Source organism: Rattus norvegicus, chromosome 3 (genome assembly GCF_021556685.1).
Source record: "Rattus norvegicus strain SHRSP/BbbUtx chromosome 3, alternate assembly SHRSP_T2T, whole genome shotgun sequence".
Lineage (NCBI taxonomy): Eukaryota > Metazoa > Chordata > Mammalia > Rodentia > Muridae > Rattus > Rattus norvegicus.
The window spans coordinates 26,159,935-26,165,395 of NC_141536.1; positions in this window are offsets into that span (position 1 = coordinate 26,159,935).

Consider the following 5,461-nt stretch of genomic DNA (forward strand, 5'->3'; position numbering starts at 1 on the left):
AAGGAACACCCATTCAGAGCCTGCCCCACATGTGGCCCATACATATATAGCCACCCAATTAGACAAGATGGATGAAGCAAAGAAGTGCAGACCGACAGGAGCCGGATGTAGATCTCTCCTGAGAGACACAGCCAGAATACAGCAAATACAGAGGCGAATGCCAGCAGCATACCACTGAACTGAGAATAGGTCCCCCGTTGAAGGAATCAGAGAAATAACTGGAAGAGCTTGAAGGGGCTCGAGACCCCAAAAGTACAACAATGTCAAGCAACCAGAGCTTCCAGGGACTAAGCCACTACCCAAAGACTATACATGGACTGACCCTGGACTCTGACCCCATAGGTAGCAATGAATATCCTAGTAAGAGCACCAGTGGAAGGGGAAGCCCTGGGTCCTGCTAAGACTGAACCCCCAGTGAACTAGTCTATGGGGGGAGGGCGGCAATGGGGGGAGGGTTTGGAGGGGAACACCCATAAGGAAGGGTAGGGGGGAGGGGGATGTTTGCCCGGAAACCAGGAAAGGGAATAACACTCGAAATGTATATAAGAAATACTCAAGTTAATAAAAAAAAAATAAAAAAATAAAAATAAAAAAAAAGAAATACTCAAGTTAATAAAAAAAAATAATAATCCTACATCACCTTCTCTGTCTACATCCAACATACTGACATTCATTTCTTCAAATATACGGTTAGTCTTTTTGAAATAACACATTAAATCTTGAGAGATCTTAATAATAATCAGGAGAACATTTATGGGGAAAATCAGAATGTATGTAAAACACCTTTTGTTCGAGTTTCCCAAACCTGGCCACAAGTCGGAATAAATCTCCAAACTTCACAGCCTCTTACATTTAGGAATGGACAAGGAATTCTACATTTTTCTCATTTTTTCTGTTGCCTCATTTTTTTTTCATAATTACTCTTCTCATTCTGTTCTGTCAGATGTAGGGCATGCCTTTTGCATTTACCAGATGTAATTGTAAAAACTGAGCTAATCCATATGTTTTCTGGGTTTGATGTACACACCTGAGTGTCTCAGGGATCCTGCTTTGCTAACATACCATGCCTTTATACTTCACCCCCTTCTGAAACCTTTTGTACCTCGGCAAAAGCAGGTTATGGGAACAAGGAATAATCTGTAGGCCAACTACAGTACTATATTCTATCTTTAATATACATCCTTCAGAGAATTTTAATGTCTGGATAAACTATGAGTTCACCAATTTATACCCTAGATTTATAATGATATTATAATATACTATATAATTATATAATATAAATTATGTTATATAATATGTTATCATTATATAATTAATATATAATTATATAATTAACATATAATCTATAACTACATAATCAATATAATCATTATATTAATATATAATAGTATATGTAATATATGTAACATAATTTATATAATATAACCACATTTTCATGTAAACAAAATTAATATATATATATATACATTGGCATCTTTAGACTTGTAAATGAACACTTCCTTTTTACTCCCTACATATTGGAAAGGAGCTTTCTACAAACGCCTTCAGTGTTCTGATTCTTTGAGTGATCTTGTGTCCATTGAAAGAACTATGTTTTTGTCTTTCTCTTAATGTAAATGGTATTTCATATTATGAAATACATCCAAATAGAGTCCCCATTTTCCTTTCTCTTTCCTCTTCCCTATTTCAATTGAAATCCTGTCTTTTGCTCTTATTTCAATCCTAAAAAAACCTGCTAGACTGACTTTTACAGAGAATCTTATTTTGGAAATTCAGGGAGAGGTGTTAATGTGCTGGTTTATGTCCCTGACAGTGTCACATATGATCTGGGACTCTACAGGAACTAAGCTTAATCCTGGACAAGGGGCACTCTGTGTGCTGCTTTACTGGACACCTCTCATACTTAGATGTGTTCTAACCATTCACAGCAGATATGAACAGCATAGCCAATATGAGCATCTGCTTCTCTGTCCTCCATTATCCGTGGGTCCAGCTTCTTCTCCAAGTAAAGCTTCTCAAGAACTTAACCTACTTGTGCCTCTATAATTTTTCAGCATTATTTATTCAGATTATAACCTGATAGTCTCATAGAGAGGAGCTGTTTAGTGCCACTATCTACCATTTCCATATAGGCAGATTTATTTTTATTTATTTTTATTATTGTTCATGCATCTCCTCATCTCTCCTCCCTCTCTGTATGAGAGTGTCTGAGTGTGAGTGCGCATATGTTAGCGACCATGGGCAAAGGCCCGAAGACAACTTTTAGGGGTTGGGTCTCCCTTTACACAGTGAGTTCTAGGAGTGAACTCAGATTGTCAGCCTTCCCCAATGTCTTAGTTAATGTAATATTGCTGTGAAGAGACATCATGAGCAAGGTAAATCTTTAAGAACTGAAACTTTAGATTGAAAGCTTACTTACAGGTTCAGAGAATGCATCCGTGACAACTACAGAAGCAAATATAGCAAGAGGCAGAAAGAGACTGGACCTGGAATCAGCTTTTGAATGTCGAAGGTTTATTCCCAGTGACACACAATTCCTCTATCAAGGCCGTATATCCCAATCTCTACCACACTGTTCATCCTAGTTACTAAGCAATCAAATACATGGACATATTGGGGTCATTCTCATTTAATCATATCATGGATTTTGCCTTGTGATTATTCTCACCATCTCTTATCCTGAAGATTTTTTTCTCTAAGTATCTATCTGTAACCTAGAAGCACTAAAGGGACTGTTGCTTTTAACCTGTGGTGTACTCATATGGTGACACTTTAAAGGAAGCTGTAGTAACAGCATATCATCATATCCTTGAAGCCCGTTCGGGATTTGACCTTTAATTGCCAAGTCATTCCTGTAATAACCCCATTATTTCTGATGTGACCTTTTGTTTCTGAGTAAATCCACTTCTCATAGAACTTGGAAACCTTTAAAGTATTTCGTATGAAGCTTGCTTTAATAACAAACAGTATTTGGAGTGATGGCATGTCAGGGAGAGCGCACATCTCTGATTCTTTAGTAAAGCAATGCTTTGTTCTGTGTTACTCACATACCGTTGAATTGTTGGCTTAGAGCTGATATTTTTCAAAATCATTTGCTCTCAGTGTTTTTCTAAATGATTCTCAAGCTCTTATACTTAAATAAAGAACTTCTCCTATGCTTGTCAACTCACCTTCAATATAAAACAACACATAGATTAAAAGATTCCAATTAACTTTTTCTATTTCAAAGTTGATCTTAGTTTATAGAAATTTCAAGAATTAAAACTGAATGTGTACATGATAAATATTTATATATGTTTAGCATTTATAGTTTTTCAGTTGCAGTGAGTAGGTTCTGAAAGACCCTGTTTCTTGTCTAAGGGTCCAAGTTGAAGTGAGTTTATCAAAATCATCATCTGTACCCAATAATGATTAATAGACATTATAATTTATTGTGATACTTATAAGGAATTCCTTACTGAAACTGAATCACAATTGCAGAAGAATAATCCAATATAAATAAATGACAACACTCAAATAAATTTATGTTTCCCATTTCTTAATTGAGTTAGCTTGATAATTTCTTATATAAGTCCTGTATTTACATCATTTATTCCTCCTTCATTGAACTATTCCCATGCCCCCACCTTGTTGCCACACACTCTCTCTCTCTCAACATTATGTCCTATTTATTTACTAATTTTACATATATACATACCTATAAATTACAAATACACTTCACTCACTCAGTCCAGTGCTTCTTATATGTTCTTCGGGACAAACAATTGTACTACATAACAAATTAAGTTCAGCTCTGGAGGAGAAAGATTTTTCCCTTTCTCAACTTTCATTATTGCCTGTAGCTCTCCACCTGGTTTGAGGCTTTGTGAGAGTTACCCCATGTGTGTTAGCATTTCAAGTGGTGTTGTCTCATTGAAGCAACCATGTAAGTGGGATTTCATTGGTTCCGTTTGCCTACCATACGCAGAAGTCACAATCTCCTTCTAGGTGCCAGGTCCTCTAGCTTTAGAATCTTTCTACTCTTAGTTCTGCAGTGTTCTTGATCCTTTTGTGTAGGGCTTGTTTCGTAGTTTTAGTAGGTAGTCCACAGTCAGTTGATTTCTTGCATACTGATTATTTGTTGATTGCGAAGGTCTCTGTTAGCTTCAAAAAGTAGCTTCTTTGATATGGCATGAGAACTTTGGTTATCTGTGACTATAATGATTTGTATTTTGAATTTAGCTGGAAAATATACGTCAGAATAATGAAAACAGTATGTTCTCTATGGTCAGTGCCTTGCCTGCCACAAGTTGACCATACCGGGTACAAGTTCTATCCTATTGATTGGCTCTTAAGGAAAATTAGACAGTTATTAGTTACTCCCAAGATATAGGTACTTTTGAAAGATATTTCTGTGCTCTTCCATCTTTCTTACAAAAGAAAAGAATGGTGGGATTGAGGATATCCAAGAGTTGCATTGAACTTTTTTTCATTTGCTTATTATAAGTTTGTTCTTGGACTCAAATGCAGTATCTCTATAAATCACTTGTTAAAAGCATTACAAAATATATATTATAGAACTTGGAGATTAAGTAGATAAAAGGGGCAGATTTCTTTTATTTTTATTATTATTATTATTATTGTTATTATTATTATTATTATTATTATTATTATTATTATTATTATTATATATCCATTTTTACAATCCAGACTTCATTTCCCTCCTGGTCTGCCCCATCCTGACCACTCCTTCTTCCATTCATCCTCCCCCCACTCCATCTCTAAGTGAATGTTCCCACCTACCACTCCCATCCCACCAGGCCTCTCAACTTCCTGGGGCTTCAAGTCTCTTGAGGGTTAGGTGCATCTCTCAATGAGGACAGACCAGGCAGTCTTTTGCTCTATGTATGTCAGGGGCGATCTATCAGCTGCTGTATGCTGCATGGTTAGTGGTCCAGTGTCTGAGAGATCTCAGAGGGTACAGGTCAGTTGAGACTGCTGGTTTTCCTATGTGGCTACCCTCTTCCTCAGCTTCTTTCAGGTTTTCCCCAATTCAACCACAAGGGTCCCCAACTTCTGTTCATTGGTTGGGTGCTAGTATCTGCATCTGACTCTTTCAACTGCTTGTTGAGCCTGAGGGGGCAGCCATACTAGGCTCCTATCTTCAAGCACACCACAGCATCAGTAATGGTATCAGAACACTGGGCCTCCCCTTGAGCTGGATCACAGTTTGGGCCTGTCACTAGACCTCCTTTCTCTCATGCTCTTCTTCATTTTTGCCTTTGCAGTTCCTTTAGACAGGAACAATATGGGTCAGAGTTTTGACCCCATCCCTCCACTTAATGGCCTCTTCCTCCACAGGAGATGGACTTCAAAAGTTCCCCCTCCCACTAAGCCACTACCCAAAGACTATACATGGACTGACCCTGGGCTCCAACCTCATAGGTAGCAATGAGTAACCTAGTAAGAGCACCAGTGGAAG